This window comes from Passer domesticus, chromosome Z (assembly GCF_036417665.1).
Source record: "Passer domesticus isolate bPasDom1 chromosome Z, bPasDom1.hap1, whole genome shotgun sequence".
Taxonomy (NCBI): Eukaryota; Metazoa; Chordata; class Aves; order Passeriformes; family Passeridae; genus Passer; species Passer domesticus.
The window spans coordinates 72,913,056-72,932,468 of record NC_087512.1 but is presented as its reverse complement, the minus strand read 5'-3'; the positions used below and the strand labels follow the sequence as shown (position 1 = coordinate 72,932,468).

Below are 19,413 nucleotides of genomic sequence, written 5' to 3'. Positions count from 1 at the left end.
ATAAAAAGGAAAATGTCTGAGGACTGAACACTTCAAAAATAAATCAGATCTGAACTTGCGTTGCTTGCCAAGTGCTGGGTGGTGGTGGTGGGGGCAGAAAGAAGCACACGGCTTTTCTGTGCCTTTGTCATGAAAATGAGCCATGCAGTCTTTATTTCAGTCAACACTACAGCACTAGGGGAATGGAAGTGAAAATTAGTTTGCATAGTGTTCGTGGAGGTAAGCCGTAACCTGTAAAACATGAGCACAATGAAGGCTTACAGAAGGCTTACCCCACTTTTTACAGTGACACATCTGGAATCGACAGATCTACAACGTAAAATATGAGTAAGACTTTACCTCAAACCTATGTGTATGCCTTAAAATAATGATATAGCATTTAACTTACCATTCAGAACTACAACAGCTGCCTCCACATGACAATAAAAAAAAAAAAAAGGCAAAAGTGCTAGGAGGTAGAATAAAAGGATATGCTTTCCTGAGCTTCTACCTTCCAGCAAAAAGCCTAAAATTAAAAGAGATGGTCTCTGTTCCTCCTGTATGCAATCAAGCACCAGCAGTTCCATTAGAGGCTACACCCTTTCCAGGAAGTGTTTCATTGTGGAGTTGGAGCTGCTATGTGGTCTACCTTGCTATATAATGGGCCACACAGAAGAGTGCATTAATGTCAGTATGTTCCTACTCCTACTGTATGTATACATGTAAATATCCCAGTCAAAATGGGATTTGAGATTTTTTCTCCAGATCAGCACTTAAAATGATTGACTCCTCAGCTACTGTGCCACCTCCTTATTTTTCTTAAAAGTAGTGTTTTTGACAGTAGCTAATATATGTGAATCAGAACAGTGATACTATTCATTTTGGGTAAACAGAATATCCCTGAAAACTGTTTTCACTGCTCTGAATTCCTTCTTCAGAGAGTAGGAATAACACCTACATAGGCTGAACACCACAAGGTGTGATCAGCTACATAGAAACGGCGTGGTTTGGTACTATAACAGGTATCAGATCTTTTGTTACTGTTCTAGAATCCAGATATTCTGTGAAAGGACTCTAGGAGGAAATGTTACCCTGCGTAGTAGCAGCAAGAGGTGAAAAAAATACAAAGTATTAGAGAAGCGTGTTAGCTTAAGCAGCTGTCCACAAGTACTGTGATTAATACTCTTAGCATGCTACTGTGTACTAATACCAGGATTTGGGTATCCTGCAGTTAAGAAAAAAGACCAAAGTAACTTGCTCTTTGTAGTTCTGAAGCTGTATCATTTTTTCCAACACAGACAGTTAAGGAGGTCTAAAGATTGGAATATTAGCGGCCCTGTGCCAAGTTTAACAATGTAAGTCTATGTTAGTGCCTTTTTCATATCTTGTATTAAAGCCATCCAAATAACATAAACACAGGGTGGGTGTGGTTATTGGAGAGGGAGGGTATCGATAAGGTTTCTAGGAGGAGTCCTGTGGTGATTTTTCTAAGTCATACTGATATGACTGTTGCTTGCTTTTAAAGGTTTTGGTTTTTTGGTTTTTTTTTTGTTTACCTTTTGACTGTCTAAACCCTAGTGAATAAAGTGGGGGGAAAAAGATTAAGGAGTTCTGAAGGCTCTGTTTTATAGCTGTCTGTTGGTTCATTGGCTTGTCGTTTGTGAGAAGGTGGATTTCCTTATAGCTGTTGCTGGTAATTAAAAATCCAGATGATGGACAAATGGAAGGATAAGTGGATCAATTTCAGTAAATTTATATGATACTAGGTATGTATATTGCTGCATTCCCCTATTGAAAAGGACCTTATTTGGCTACTAGTACTGTGATACATTATGCTGAGTGCATTCTAATTCTCTGTGCTTTCTTTTTATTTTTTTTTTTTTTTGTACAGCTATTAAGGAAATTTAAGAAAATTCTATTTCTAAGTAGTCACTGATTGACATGCATCTGTCATAAGGCTGATTTGGCTAAGGTGTGTCTAATTATGAATCTTTATAAATTATTGCTAATTTCTAATTAGTACAGGGACTAGTTTAACTGTTGATTTTCCAAAATGTTTTAAACTCCTGTGGTTTTAGCCAGATACTCATTTTTTCACCTAATTTGAAAGCATAAAATTAAGACCTTTCTTCTTTTCTGGAGACTGTGGCCTTTCTGTTACCTTAGAAAAACATTAAAATAGATGAGATTACTGTTCAAAGAATAGGATTGAAATATTTGAAATTTATAGACACTGGTCCTCAAGATATGCAATACACCAATCAATATTTTCTGTGTTGAGATATTGATATTATTCCCATGAGATATGCTGAGTATGGTTCATATGTGAGCTGCTTCCCATATCATAAACCTTTTGATTCCTGGGAACAATTTCATTTCTTAATGATGAAAATCTGTGGAGGAAGGAAACACAGAAGATAAACTATCATCCGTGTTGTATAATGATATTTCGGTGGCCTATTTTCTGTTGATAAAATGCAAATCTTGTGGGTGGGGTTTTTTTTTATTTTCTTTTTTTTTTTTTTTCTCTCAGGAACTATTCTATAAAGCAGAAGTTCATGAGATTATTTATAAACATACTGAACAGAGTTGTTATTTGATTATAGTCTAGTCTCTTATTCCTTTTGAGAGTGGAAGTAGATATTTGTATCAGCAGATTGTAGGCAAGTCTTGTTATATATTGATATATTAATGTTTTCAGATTGATTATTATCGTAAAAGTCCTATTAGGTCAGTATGGATATTTAGTGAACACCTCTTCTGTGTGGTGGAATCAGTGGGTCATATAACCCATCTTTCAGAAATACTGCTAATTACATGGAAATAGAAATAAGGGTGCATTGCAATTAAAGGTGGCAATATATTAAACTGCTTCTTACTGTTGGTTTGCACTTTTGCTAATAGTTTTCTCATTCCTTTCATAGTAGGCAAGGGTTGCAAAGAAATGCCAAAATCATACCTGAGTTGGTGTATTTTAAATGGTATAGTCAAAGTAGGTGATTCTTTAAAAATAAAATTCGGAAGAATAAATGTTTCTGAAGAAAATAGATATCTGGATTTTCATCTTATGGTCCTATTACATTTCCTAAAAACAAAGAAAACTGGGAAAATTAGGTTTTAGTTAGACAAATAAAGTGACATAGCTTATAAGCTGTCAATCTCAAAATTAAAGTTGCAATGAAAGGAAAAGAAATAGGGATTTGCAAACTTTTGTCATCGTTGGAAATAAAACTATAATGTATTTGAATGCAGTAAACAGAATCACCTTCAGCAGAAATATTTGTCTCTATAAAAATATTTCTTTATTGTGGGTTTTGTTTGATTAACTGCAAAATGTCTGTCCTTTGGTCAGATTGAGGAAGAATAAATATTCTAAAGTCCTATTTTTTTTTTAGCTAGTGTTTATACAACAGTACTATGATTAATACTTTATAATTTTTAATAAATGCATGTTCTATTTCTACTTTTTTTGGGGGGGGTTGTTTTTATTTATTTTTATAAATTTACATAGCTTCTTAAAACCATTATTCTTTAGGTGAAGACAGATTCTTTTAAATGGTAGAAAACCCCAGATATATCCTGCAAAACTATAGGCAAGAAACATTAACTCTTGATTTTTTAATATTTGAAGTTACACTTTAGAAAATTGCTTTTGTTCTGATATGCATGTTTAATTCATAAGAGCAACCAGTGGTCACTGTTAAGTTTATAGGAATTTAATAGCACTCCACACCCCTCACTTCTCCCTGTTCCTCAGCCCCCTTTAAGTAGACCTGTCTTCAGTGTTGAATATTTATAAGAGCTATAGGGTGGCATTTACTGAGGTAGACCAAAGGCCATCTTTGAGCTGTACAAATGTAGATCTCCATCTCTAAGGGAGGAGTGGGATTTCACTGAAGTCCCCTCTGGTGTTTTTTCTGTAACTAAGAGTGTAATATGGGGAATCACATCACTAAAGAAACCAAATAGGCTAGTATTACAACAGGACAGCTATTTAGATTGTCATCTTCTGTTCACTTTCCAACTTTCAGAACATTCGTCCTATTATTTCCTTCACTTTATCTTGTTTCTGAGGAAACAAAAAGTTTTCTTTAAATGATATTTATTTCTCAATTGTTGCAATTCATAAACTGCATTTCAAGTCATGTTTTGGTGAAGTATTTGTGAAATAGCAGTAGATGCCGGTTGTGAAGTGTTTCATAAGACAGAATTTCTTGAGAAAAAGCTCAGTTTGGCATCTTCAGGATTCTGTTTCCTTTAATGTAGAAAAGTTTGTGTTCCTGTGTGACAAGTCATCAAATAGATTCCCATTCACGGCACACATGAGCCTCAGCAATGATATTTTCCCATGTCTCCCCTATACCTTTTGCAGGCCAGTACCAAAGTCAGTTAAAATCATTAGAACTCCACCATATCTGGAATGCATCAGTTCTGCAGACAGGAAATGTGTGTGGGGAAGACACATACAAAGACACAACTGTGTTTTATCATGTTTATAGAGACTGAGATAACCTCAAGAGAGACAAAAAAAGTGAAACAAGCTCCTTAGGAAGAAGAAATTCTGTGTGCCTTTAGGCCCTGGAGAATAAAAAGGAGGGAGAGATTTCAAGATTGTGAGACTTTACAACTCTGTAGACCCTTAGTTAGGATAGATAACACCTGTCAGCCCTAGTAAAGAGGAGATAGAGTTTGTGACTGTTTGTAGCAAGATCTGTTTCTGAAGTGGAAAGGACGAAGGAAGACTTAAGCTGGAATGGTGGAGTATGACTGGGAAAGAGAGGGCCAGACAAGCCCATAGCCTCTCAGCATCAATTTGCCTGTGTTCTCAGAAGTAACCAATTACACTTATGCTTAAACACTGTGATTCAATTTTCCAGGCACAGCAATAATTGTTCTGAATGAAGAGACTGTGTTGCTATTCCTTTCATGGGTGTTAGAAAGTGTGGAGATTCAGAAAACCACTCATTTTCAATGGCCCCATGTGAGTACAAGACTTGCTCTAGATGTTCTTCTGAATGCCTCCAGTGCTCTATGTAACTATCAAAACCAGAACAATTATACAGAAGAAAAGATTATACTTACCATTCTATTAAATAGAAAGTATTACTTTGACCATTAGTATCAGGAATAGATTTTTGATTTGAAAGCCAGGAAAAATATAATGTTAATAATATATGTGGGGAGAAACCGTTGTGAAAATGGGTTGTGTTTATGGCAGCACATGAAGTTGTCTGGAAGAATATGCAAAATTCTACATTAGCCAATTGGCTAATAGATTTTATAGTTCTTTTGAATGTCTTTTTTTTGTTTTGTTTTCTTTTGTTTCTTTTTTTTTTCATCTATATAGTGGGACCAACCAAATCTATTGAGAAAATAGCTGTCTCATGCCAGCTTTTAACTGTTCCATTCCCAGTGTAAACTGGTGCACATATCAATGAAAAAGATGCACTTTGGGCTATAGACAATATGTGAAAAGAGAATATATTCATTTATTGTAATAAAAGTCTTCAAAGAGTGAGAGGACCAGTTAAATTTGAGATAAAATTCCTCTGTGCTCACAACATAAACAGACCCTAGTGCAAACAACAACTCATTCCATTTGGGAATGGATTGAGTTTGCTGGAATAGGTTATAAATTAGATAAGTAGATTCACATAAGCTTAAACCCCATAAATGCTTGTTTTTGTTGTCTCCATAGACAATGAGGAGGAAATAATTATCTTAGAGTTATTGCAAAAGTAGTGAAAAGATGCGTCAAGGTAAAAGGCCGTGGAACAATTGTAGAAATTAAACTGCAGTAAATAATGCTTGCAATAGCTTTCTTCCTGGATTTCTGAAGGAAATTCATAGCTGAGCACGTGACTGACTTCTGAATCTATAATTTATTTTTAAATACTATGTCTGATCTGGAGGTTGGCCACTTGTTAGGAAGAAAACTTATGTCAGGAATTACTAAATAGTAGTCAAATCCCAAGGAAGTAATTCAGAAAAATAAATGAAGTCAACAGATCAAAACATCTAGATGAACATATCAGGAGGATTTGATTGCTACCCACTTCAAGGAGACAAATATACAAATCTGCTGTAATAACAGTCCTGTCCAATTTCGTTCTCACAGCCAGAGTTGCTTAAAGTGAAAGTTACATTCTTGTTATAAAACACTTTTCCTGCTGATAACAATTCTTCAGACTGTTCATATACTGTTATAAAAAGCTTGATTAAAGGAGCAAAGTCACATGTGTGTTCTTAAGAAAGGAAAAAGATTGTAAATAATTTGGTTTTTTAAAAATTCTTTGCAACCAGTGCTTCTTTATTTTTCTCAGACTGTATTCTGAAATTGGAAGTTGTGTTGAGCCATTAGGTCTTTCCTATTCTTTTAGGGATAGAGTTTTCAGAACAGGAGTCATTTTGGGACTTTAAAAAATAGTTATTGTAAGAAATAGATATAATTTCTACTTCAAAATAGAAGTAATTAAGTAGTGGGCAATATTGTGCATTGTGGACTGCAAAATAAGTCATCGGATTACTCCTGTCAAACAATTACTGGGAAAAGACAAATTAAGAAGTTTTATACATGAAAATAAAATATTATTAAGGAGGCTACAAAACTCTTGCTTAGGTCTATTCAGTAATTATTTTGTACTTTCCCTTTGGGAACAGTCTTTTGTAGTTTTGAAAACAGACAAAGGTAAAAAAAGAAAAAAAAATTACTGTGATGTGTAAAAAATTAAAACACTGCATGTACTTTAAGATTAACATGCTAAAGCTTTGAAATGGAAAAAGCAGAGATATGATAAAGTTATATAATAATAAATATTCTAGTTTCTATGATTTTTTTTATTTCCCTATTAGACAAACAAAAAATCATGTGATGGGTGAAGAAATTTGAATTATTATCTATTTAAAAATTAGTAGTCCAATAACCAAACAGTATTGAAGTAAGAATTTCTGGATTTTTCTTCCCAAAACCATAGAGATATTATAACCAGGCAATTTTTTTAAACAGCAATAGAAGAAAAATACAAGAGTCAAAAAAAATTTAAAAATAGTGCATGCTCTGAATATCATAAAAAAAAATCTTTTGCACTATGCCACATTGCTCAATTGCTTGCCTGGCTTTAAGAGGTTTATCTTTTCCTGTGGGGCTTTAACTGTTTGGCTGAAGCTATTTAAATTGCTCAAAAAGAAGGGTACCAGAGAGTAGGAACCATCAATTTAATTGTTGCTCCATTGATTACTGCACCACTAACCAATCTGATTTACATGGCTGTTTGACCAGTACATACTACTATTCATAGTCTTACTTAAAAACAGTTCACTTTGCAGTGTGGGTAGACAGTAGCCTTCAAATACTTACATCAACACCTTGTTATAATCATGTAGTGTGTTATAGCAATACACCATCTTGATATTTGATTGTACAACAACTAAATCTGAGTTTTTACTTCTGCTTATTATTGCTTTATTTTACTTAAAATCAGCTTAAGTGTGTTTTGGTTTTCTCTTTCATTTGAATATACATCAGGTGAGAGGTGCAAACAGATTATGGTTAGATTTAACAGCTAGGAGGCTCAAACACTTCACTGCTGATTCAGTTAGGGAAACAGTACTGAATATTTGGTGCATCAAAATATAACAGCTTTTTTCACTATTGTCTTTTATAAAGCAATGAAGCTATTGCTTGGTTTGGAGTTTAGAGACAGTTGTTTAGCTAGAAAAAGGAGTTTTACTGGAAGTAAGGAAATGTTTCATATAGAAGAATCAATCTTCGTCACTGTAGATGTTCTGTATGAGGAATGTATATCATGTTCATTGCTGCTGGAGTTTATGCTTAAATATATAGTCGAGGTCACGGTTTTATTTTATTCACATTCTAGCACAGTATTATTGATAAATGGAAGGATATTAATGAGTCTTTGTAATGTATCAAGAGCCTAAATTTTTGTTTTAATTACATCCATCTTAACTATGGTGTATCTGTTGGCACTAGTAATATTTTGTATGTTTTCTGGACACATGAAAAGCACTGTGCGAGGATTGTAGAGAAGAGGACATGCAGATAACTGGTGCAATTTTTAAATTTAGTACTCTTGATTGAAAGAGATATCATTATTGCTGTCTTCAAGTACTTTCACTCTGGACATCTCCTTGGATCATCACAGAAGTAAAAAAGGAGAGCAATGAGATACTGAAAGCCAATATAGCTAGAGATTCCTGAAACTTCTTCAAATCTGGTGTCAGACATGCAAAGTCAGTTTGATTATATAACAGATATGCTTTCTTCAGCAGCTGTCAAAATAGAACATGTTCTGCTGTAATATTTTATTTGAAGGCCATATGATCATATTTCTGATTTGAAATTGGGAAGAACTTTGGAAATTAGGTAATGGCTTTGGGGCCATGACAAGTTACCAGTGCCTTCTGTTTCATATAGACTATGCAGCTAACAAAACTTTATAATTTACTCTTTGTCCAGCATTTCTGAAGCAAACAGAAAACTGCAGAAAGTAATCCTGTAATATATACATAATAGTGCGGTAATTTCTGTTGATCTAAATTAAAGCAATTACATTTTAAACTCACCAGAAGGCTTTATACTACAAAAGCTCACTGAATTTACAGAAAGAGACATAACTTCAGGTTCCTTTGAAACTTCTGCTCTACCGGTCTGTGTTCACACATGCAGAAATGACCTGTTACTCTTCTAATAATAAAAACTGATGTCCATTTAAAGGTTTAGAGTGGTTTTTTGCATACATTTTGATGCAAATTTTAAATCTGTGTTCCAAAATAATATTTCAGTGACTTGTAGTTGTTACGTAGATACCCTATGGGGAAGCATGCTAATTTTTTTTTTAACAATAGCTGCTAATAATGAAATATTCCACAAACTGAAAAATAATCAATATTTCTTTTTTTTTTTTCAGTATCTCCCGTGGTTGGACTCTTACATTTTTATACAAGGAATCCAATATTTAAGAATATTTATGGTCAGGGTTCACTTAGAGTACAAAAGGACAATTTTCTGTCAGGAAAATAATTTAGACCTGTGTATGAACTATGTAGTTCTCTCTTCCTCCTGTAGTTTAATTCCAGTTAATAATTACCAGTACATCCTTCAAACGGAACAACAGAGCTACTGCTCACTAATACTTATTCTGTGTTATTTGTAAAACACTGAAAATATTAACTGATTTCCTAACACTGCATTGTGAGGGGTGATGGTAGATTCTTCCTTTGAATCTGCTACCAGTAGCATTTTTACTTTGAAATGCAAATGATGAACTCTCTTGAAGTGGTAAGAACGTGACCTCTGATATAATTCGTTATTACCCTTGCAGCTTGTTTCAAAAATGTTTTGCCTGAGAAAATAATCAAACTCAGTTATTGATAATACTCACTTTGCATCACATATTAATGCAAACTTTTTTTATTTATGGTGTCAATCACTAGATGGCACTGCTCTATGGTCTTTTTAAGATGTTACATTTTCCTTTTCTTAAAATAATAATTTTCTTCTCTGCTATATAGCATCATAAATCGTTGCTGGTTTTGTGGTATTATTTATTTGAGATTTGTGGCAAATTGCAAAAAAATTGAACAAATATATTTTTGAGGAAGGTTAAATCTCTGAACACGATGTTTTGGTCAAGTCTTTGACATAAGGAGAAACATGCTGTTTGCTAATCTCTATTCCAGAACTAGTCAAAATAGAAAATGTCAGAAAAAAAACACAATGAGAATGCTCTTCAGTTTCTGTGTTTGTTGGTATCTACACCAGTTGTAAATCAGCATGTTAAGTGTATCTTTTACTTCTTGGGAGGAAGGTGATTGTGTAATCCTGGAAGGTGATTGTGTAATCCTGAATTTGCTAGCTGGCAATTCTGGCTTTTCTAATCTTCAATTGCTCAGTTGTAAATGCAGTCTTTAGCCAAGTGCATAAGGAACAAAAAGGTAGGAGACAAAGTAATCCCTTCTGTCACTGGAGTGCTAGCACAGTGTATGGCTGATGCTATTGATTTAACACAGTTCTGTGAATAGATTGCTCTACTCCCAGGTCAAAAATTATTTAGGACATCATCACTGCGACTACAAAATTAAAGGGTCTCACAGATGTAAAACCATTAGCAGCAACACTTCATCAAGAAAAAGAAGCAGGAGCTGTTTTTGTGTGGTGTCTTCTCAAAGTTTATCATCACTGACTATTAATGAAGTTAAATATGAAGTGGTAAGAAGTTTTGTAAGACTGCTGTAGAGGGGAGTGCCTTAAAAGTCCTTATGCATTTCTCTGTTTTACTCCTGTATTTTGTTGGGTTTTTTTATTATGGCACTCTGGCACACTGTGTCTCCAGGTCTGTGTGGTTCCTTAATTATTTGAAGAACAGTATAAAAGAGTACACGTGTCTAATGGCTGCATATAAATGGAACTTCTTTTGATCTCCAGTAAAGCTGTCTCAGGAGTGTTTTCAGTTCTGGCTGGAAGAACTGCAAGGCATTTTTTAACCAGAAAGTGACTGAGATTCTCTTAATATCAAACTCACTGGGGGATTCTTTCAGGAGTAGGTGCCAATACTGTCAGTAATGACAGCCAGCAGGCATTCTCTGTTGTCTAATTTTGAATGATTAAAGAGATAGACACTAATTTTTGAGCTTGTCATTTGCAAAGAATTCTATCCTTTGGAATTAGGATGGCAGTTGGACCTGTGCAAATGATTTTAGGGCCTATTTCCAGAGACAGGATTTACCAGTCTAGCTTTTGATGAAAATTAAATTTACACTTCCATGTATTCATATTGTGTGACGTGATTGTGAAGTTTTAAATGAATGGCTATTTTCCGCTTGGTAATTTTATGTGCTTAAAATCTAGTGTCTATTCTTTCAAAAATGCATTCACAAAAAGGAAACAGTAGTTAGGTTGAGACTTTTGGAAAATATTTTTCGAAGACAAAACTATAGATATTTTGACAGAAAATGTTGAAGTTCTTGCATGAATTGCTTTTCAATAGTTGGTTGGTTTTTTTGGGTTTTTTGGTTTTTTTAATAACAAAAATGAAATTAAATTCTTTTTCTTAAATTATTTCCAAAAAGGAAGATGTAAATTTCATTATGCATTTATTTAATCTGTTTACTCTTATGAAATTATAATTTTAAATAATCTACACTTTTGGCTTTGACAATGGTCATTTACTTTAGAGAGAGCCAGATAAAAATAAATTTTGCAGCAGTTATAAATTAATAATTTTGGAATTTCACTAAGGACTTCCAAAGAAATAAATAAAATCTAGTTTATTTCATAATCCATCATTTTTGATGTGAAGATTCTGGGGGCTTGAGTTTGGTGTTGGCGTGGTAATGCTCTGCTCAAGAGGATGTCAGTTTACATATGATTTTAATTAGCATTTTTAGATAAAAGTAGAATGCAGGAGAAGGCAGTAGTGATGCTAGGTTTGAATTGGAAGAATCTAGGCTGAAGAATTTTTTGCCCTACATAATGAGACTGTTGTTATCTCCATGCCAAAATCAGATGTTTTATATAGGCATATCAGTACAAGAATACTTACTGGCTTTTATCACCTGCTGGTTTTTATAGCAATATGCTTGTGACTGATTTCCAAATTTGATGCATCTTTTAAAGAACCACATTTGTGGACTTTGCCAATGTTACAGTGGGGAAACTATGTCTTCACCAGGACCTGAGTAAGCAGTCCTGTTTATGAGTACTTTTCACCAGTGCTTGGAATCGAAACCTCATTATGTATTAATTTCAGAGTACAGTTCACTGAATTGGTGAATATCTTAAGACAGACAGGATGAAGTATGACTGAATTATACAATAAATATCATATAGACTGCATTGTAACAACAGAAATGTCTTAAAATGAGTCATTTTCTTATACAGCTATGAACATGATTTTAGTAACACAGGATAGTATTGCTATGCCTAAGGCTGTTCTGTCTTACTTGACTTGAGTCAAACGAAAATCTTCTTCCACTGCTCCCCTCACTGCCTTTCTTTCAGTTAAAGCTTAAAAAAATCAGACACACATTTTATACTCTGGCAGGAGAAGGAGGCTGCTGCATTTCTGTCTTTGTTTCCTTGTAGAGAACTTAATGATAAGGATCCTTATTTATTAAAAGTTCGGGGGAAGAAACCCTCCACTATAAAAGCTTAGAAAACCTTTATTTTCCTTGGGAAATGACCTCTTGGTTGTTCTTTGATGAAGTAGTAATCCAGGTACTTAGAGAACATTCAATAGTGGTTTATTTACTGTGTCTTAGAAGACTGTCGAAGTTTCAGATATTTCCTCATTTTAATTTCAAAGTTTCTGAAAATTGGCCACTTTGCTTCACAATTGGTATTAGGATTTAAAAAATTAAAAAAAAACCAAGGGTCTAAGTCACTTCTGAACATATGCACAGTTATGAAACTACTACCTTGAATGAAAGTGTCAAACAATAATTTGGGGCTATTTTATTTGTGAGTGTGCACAAAATGTATTTATATATAAAATACTGATTTACTTTGAATATTATTTATATATATATGTATATATGTATATGTGTGTGTATGTATATATATATATATATATATATATATATATATATATATAAACATCTTTACAAGTGTTGGGAGCAGAAAGGGACCTTCAAAAAAGATTTGTCAGAGGAACCCTGACATTGAATAATGAGGTTCAGAAAGGATCACTCTCCTTTCTTTCCTTAACACCTTTTCAGAGAGGCATCTAAGTGCATCTGGAGCCAATTCTAGTAAGACTTGGTCAATGGTTTAGGTCTAAATGATTTAATAGGTGCAATTGAACTCTTACGACTTTGTCCTTTGTATGATTAAGGATGGCAACCCAGATATATTTATAAGGATAAAATAAATAATTTATTTAAATTATGATCATGTTAATGACTAGACTAAAAGAATTCAGAATTTTATACTACAGAATATAGGTAGTTATAACTATTATAGTGAAATATTTTTGAAACTATATTGAAGCAATTCTATTAAACCTAGCAAAATAATTAAGAACAGATTGATATTACTCACCCATATCAATGACTTTGGGGAATCTTTTTCACTCAGCCTTACAGAGGAGTAACCTTCAGGTGTGTCCTAACTCAAGGAAGAAACTTCCACACACACTCCAAAAAGGGCATGTATATCAGAAGACCCTGCCATTAAAAAGTGAGATGAGGCTTCTCCAGTATAAAATGGTTGACTATCTATCAAGTCATACCTTCAGGCCAGCTTTGTCAGATCAGCAGCTTGATGTCATTACTGCTATCACTTGTTTGTTCTCTTACCAAAAAAATTTCTCACACATTGACTAGTGCCAGTTTCCTTCAAGAAAGGCATTCTTCCCAGTCATGGATTGACCCTGCACAATGTCAGTGCCTCCATGAAAAATGGTCACTGTGAGATGGGACCCGGAAACAGAAGAAAGCAGGCTCCAACTTGGGAATGGAGGGAAAAACACAACACTTTATTAATCTATAACATAAAGAAAAGAGGGGGAAAAAAAAGAGAAACCCCCCCCCCCCCCCCCCCCACACACACACACAATAATCCACAATGGAAAACCTCCAAAACACTCCTCCTCCCCCCACCCCTCTAACATTCAAATGTCAGTCCAATACCCTCCTTCACACAAGCCCCTCCCAGTTCATCAGGAGAGAGGAGTCTCCCTCTTGCACCATGGGCCTCCCCAGGAAACACAATTGGAACTTCCTGTGCTTCCATGTCACACATGGCAGCCGCCTGGAGAGAATCTGCCGTGGTGACCATCTTCCTTCCATGTCCAGTGCTCTAACCACTGTCCATGGATCCAAACTGCTCCTTAGGTCCTTTTAAGAATGCCTTGCCCAGTTCCAAGAAGTGGCTGCCTCTCACCATTGGGGATACCTGTCCCTCCCATATTTCACCCCCTGGGGCTTGGGGGTCTCATGAACAGAGATCCTTCTCCGCTGAAGGCAGAGGGCTCCACCACACCCTCCCCATCAGTCTCTGTTCCCTCTGCTTCTTCTCACAACAGCTTTGTCACTCTTGGCTTCCAGCCAACCGCCTCCCCCAAGGTGCAGTCTCTACATTACAGGAAGAAATTGGTTCCGTCCCATGGCCATGTAAGACAAAAGTCAAGCCCAAAAGGCCACTCCATCATCTCTTCCATCTAGGGCACTCTCATCTGCTGATATTTCTTCACCTCAAGTCTTCTTCTCCTTTACCCATCCTCCATCTCCTCTGAATTCTCAGCTGGGGAGGAGCAGTGTTTTTACAGCTTCCATTGTCTCAGCACCAAAGGAGTTAAAACCTCAGCCACAGTCTGCCAGTGGCTGGGCACCTTGCCCCCCCACCCCCCTCTTCTTCTCCTGGCCATGGTGCCAGCACAAATAACAAATTTCAAGCCAGCACAGACTCTCCATCACTCTCTCCCAGGGGCTGCCCAAACATCCCAGATCTCCTCCACCCCTTCACCTTGCAGGGCTCCGGCCTCCCTTCCCACAGGCCGCATGGCCTCCCCCACCAGACGCAGCTGGGCAGGGGAGAGATCAGATTCCACTCACCTCAGGACTCAAAAGAGGAAATCCCTCTGGGAATCTTCTGCTTTTAACCCCTGTGTGTTCTCAGAGGCCTATCCAGGTACCCAGTGGACACACCAGGTGCCAATTTCAAATCTGGCCACTGATTGGTTTGACCACAAATTTCCCAGAAACTCATTTCCTGGTCAAACCACGACATTCCCATCTTCAGAATATTTGGCTTTGAGATTGAAGAGTCAGTCTGGTCTCAGTGTTCTTCAGCATCAGAAACAGAGTGACTCTTCTTCCTTTGTCCACTATGGATAATTTTTGCAAAATAGGGTAAAGCCTGAACTGTTTTGCTTTTAACCCCTACTGAGGCTGAGCATTCTGCTGCACTGCATCTCATGACTGCAGTCAATCTAAAAATATTTGCAGTTTTTTATGTACAGTGATTACAGCTAGATACCTTAACAAATGAACTTATGAAATCTCTTAAGTTGTCATGGACAGCTACTGATTTATAGAATGTAACATATTAAGAAGCTGTAGAAAACACTGAACCTTTGTCATAAATGCTGAATATAAATGCTTCTAATGGTGAACTGTATGAAATGGAATATAGCTTTGTGCACTGCAAGAGCACTTGAGGAAGTTTTAGAGCTATCTGACAAGCTTTTCAGTAGGTTGTATTTAGTACATTGCACAATAACCTGGAATTTCAAACATTATTAATTTTTGCTTACAATATCACGAGTTGATCCATCTAGTGAAGCTGTGTTTTGTATAAGTCTCAGAGGCTTAACTTAATTGTCCTGAAATGGGTAGTCTAAATTGTATTGAATAAGAACATTGGTTTTGTGTTGTAAACATAGCAGCTTTTTTGTTATAGCAATAATTTAATGAACTTATTTGTACAGACAGTTTGCCAATACTGAATCTTTGACAGTAAAATCAGTAGAATCAGTTAACAGTAAATTTGAGAGGACAAGTATTTGCTGTACTCATTTATGAAAAGGCATGTGCTACAGGGCGCATGCCTAACTTTTGCTCCTTTGTCAGATTATCTTTTTAAAGAGGTAACAGTACAGCTCTTTTCCATGACCCAACATACTGGTCTCAAAGACCTCAAAAAACAGATAAAAATCAGACAAAAAATGTCTTTCCATAAATATTTTTGGAAAAGGATATTCTTCCAAGGGAAAAGCCAGACTTCACCACATTTTCCATCTGTGGGTCTTCTCTGAATTAACATGTGTAAAATAATTGTAGAATAGTGGGTATGTAAACTCAACACTTACAGGTTGTATTACAAGGAAACAAGTACAGAGGGTTATAAGTAGGGTGGTATTTTCTTTCTCCTTTAGATTAAAATAAGACACCATTATCCTAATTATATGTTAATAATCTATCGCTTCTTTAAGCATTACTTGAATATGGTACAACAGAAGCTGTACCTTAGAAGTTTAGAGTTTTTAACAAGCACACATATACATATTCAGAGAGAACATTCTCTTATTTTTGTTAAGAAATTTAATTTGTTAAGAAATTTCTTGGAAAAGTTTGATTTTTATTTTAGGAACATGAAGAATTTTTTACTGCTGTTATAACAAGTTCTCTGTAGCTTCTGTTATTAAGAAAGAAAAATGGATATTCCTTACATGGAAATAAAAGCTTTTATTGAGCAATAGCTATAACTATGGTTATCTTTTAGTTATTTGCCTTTTAACAATAGCATTACAATGATATATGGGACTGAAAAATATTTTTGCAGGTTTGCTAAATAGGCACAATGATAAGAATTCGACAAACCACTCCTACCTAAAAGATATCTATTGCCTAATGATTGCTGAAGGAAGTCCTTTGAAGGAGGCAGCCCAATATTTTAGATTAGTAGATAAATATGTAAATAGAAGTTAAGTAGTACTGAGCTTTCCAAATGGTGGTTGAATTAATTTTCCTTTCTTCTCCTCCCCTCCCATCCTTCCTTCTTCTCCTGTTGCCTCTCCTCCCCTACCCTCTGCTCAAAAAGTTTTAAAAAGGACTTTGTAAGTAATGCTGCTATGTTCTTATTTTATTACAGTTAAACAGGCTATGTATTAAAATGCCACTGTGATTCAGTTGGACTTTCACAGCCATTCAAGTGGTACAAACTATCGTTATTAAAACAATCTTGTAAACCTGTTCAAGATGTACTCAATTGTTTAATAGCATTCTTGCTTTGATTCAACATGAGAGCTTGTTCATATTGTTACTGGAAAAACCATGAAGCAGTTGACTTAAGAAAATGTGCAACCATTGAAAAAAGGCATTACACATGTTTTTTAACTCTTTTCTGAACTTGAAGTCACTGATAAATTTTTAGTTTTGTTTTTTGCTTCCATTTAAGCCTCAGTCTTTGTGCTTTGTTATAATCCTTTTTGTCATGATGGTGCCCAAATCATGTAATGATTACAAACTTTTCTGGGACAAGTTTTCATATAGTGTGCTGTTCTTTTTCAGGCGGAATGTGGGTATTCATACTAGAAGTAAGGCTAATACAAGACAAAATTGAAAAATGGGTTCTTATTACTAGTAAACATAATGAAAGTATGTCTGCTCATCCTCTTTTTTCACAGCATTTTTTTACCAACATGTTGTTTGAACTATCTCACATTTTTATTTTTCTATAGAGTTACTGAACAGTAGGTTCTCTAAATTTTCTTACTACAAAAAGCTGATTTTGAAAGATATGTCTTCCCTTTCTGCAGATCCCTGCAAGAGGGACTGGTTTGAAAATTGTTATGCCAGTAAGATTATACTCTTGCTTCAGTGCAGTTTTCAATTCAGTAAGAAGCATGCCATCTGACGAAAGTGACTGAGTCACTATTACTTCTGTCCAGGGGAGCAAAATGTGTTTCAGGTTAAAACGAACAAATAAAAAAAAAGGTGTAGGGCTGGAACCTACACATTCCTAGTAGGAAATTATTTATCTTTGTCTAGAACTTTGCTGTAAGTGATGATGGTGTGATCATCAAATAATGAAAAAAAATTGGTTTAAAAGTGAAAAACTTTTATGGTATTATGAACATATGATCAATGTTCATTTTCTCTATGTAAGGATCATATATAAATGTGTTTCCTTGACACATTATGTTCCACTGCCTTTTTATCTTCTATTTAAATAAAATGTCTTGGGAAAAATAAGTTATTTGCCCCAAATACAGATTGTGTTGAGTTTAGCTGATGGTTTTTAATTCGTATCCAAAACAGCCCCAGACTTTTGCTTGAATACTATTCAAATAAAACACTATTTTGTCTTCAAAAAGAGACTTTGAAAATAAATTTGTTTCATTTAAACTAGATTTTAATAAGGCCATTAGGAAACAAAGAGAAATTTGCTCAAAGATTTTTACAAATGGAGGTCAACAGTGGTTAGGGTTAGTCACAAAAGTCATTCAAGGCTGTTCCAGAATTGATGCTTATTTTCTCTTGAAAATCAAAGGAACTAAAATACAAAAGGCTGTTTCAACATGACATTCAGGTGAAGGGTTAAGTCTTTATCTCCTCCTTGCCATTAAGATAGCATCTCTGTGATGCTGGTGAATTACTCAAATATCTTAAGGGATGCTGAGTAATAGTGTTATCATTAGATGCTGGGTACTGAGGAAGAGGTGTGGCTGCCAGATAAGTCCAGTTGAAATCAATAATGGAGGTAGTCAAATTTATGAAAAGCCAGTAAACATGGACATATTCTAACAAATCAAGCTCTTCAAGTTGATAATCAAAGATGAGCAATGACACTTTTGTGTAGATATATTTGTTCTTAAATTCTTACTCTGCATGACAGATCCAACAGGTTTGTATCAGAATGATACAGATATGATATAGATATATACAGATATGATATAGATATGATATAGATATATACAGAATGATATAGATATTTCAAGGTAAATTCCTGTGGATTTCTTTCATGTGGTATAGCCTAGACAGTATTCTTGATAGGAAAGCTTACTTCCAGCAGTCTTTCTCTCACAGTTACCTTCTTTGCTCTTGTTTATATATAATCTGTTATAATCTATAATCTATAATCTATATATAATCTGTTTTAACTTGTTTCCAGCTTCTTTGACATGGATAGGTTAAGAAGCAATCATAAAAACAGTCAGTATTTGAGTCCTGAGGTTTCTAAGTCACAAATCATGAGTCTGAGTTATATAGAAGGCAGATAAATACCTGATTTATAAGTGTTTGGATCTTGAAGACTGCCATGAACTATCCTAAGAAGAAACTGAATGATACCGTTGTCATAACAGAGATGCATAACAGGACTTTTCAGTGTTAGATGTTTAAACTATGAACAACATGTTACTTCAACAGGTGACTGTAAAAGAGAAGTAGAATATTTTATTGGGGAAAACACCTGTTAAGGCCACTGAGTCCAGCCATTAACTGAGTACTGCCAAGTCCACCTCTAAACCATGTCTCTAAGTGTCACATCTACACTGCTTTTAAATACCTCTACAGCTGGTGGCTCATCCACTTCTGTAAGCAGCCTGGTCTACAGAACCCTTTCAGTGAAGAAATTTGCCTAAATATCCCATCTAAACCTTACCTGAGGCATCTTGAAGCCATTTCCTCCAAGAGAGACATTTGTGCAGTAATTACCCTTTTATTCACAAAAGAACCAAAAATATTTTCCTTCTTTGAAGTTGAAATTTTTAAAGTGTTGTTCTTTGTTTGACTTTGGTTCCTGGAACATCTCACCTGTCACTCTGTATGGTATATACCTCCCTGTCCTTGTTCCTTCATTTATGCAATGTGTAGTGGCAGAAATAAGATTTCTTACTCCAGAGACCAGAAAGGAAACCAAGATTTTTACACATCTCATCTTGTAAGAGGATTTTCCTCAGAGATTTAGTAGCA

General features: G+C 35.2%; 1 protein-coding gene across 6 annotated transcripts in view; it reads left to right on the top strand.

Annotated features, from left to right (window-relative positions):
- LINGO2 (leucine rich repeat and Ig domain containing 2) overlaps window positions 1-19,413 on the top strand; it is a 478,753-nt gene that overhangs the window by 1,416 nt on the left and 457,924 nt on the right. The gene's annotated exons all lie outside the window — the stretch shown is intronic.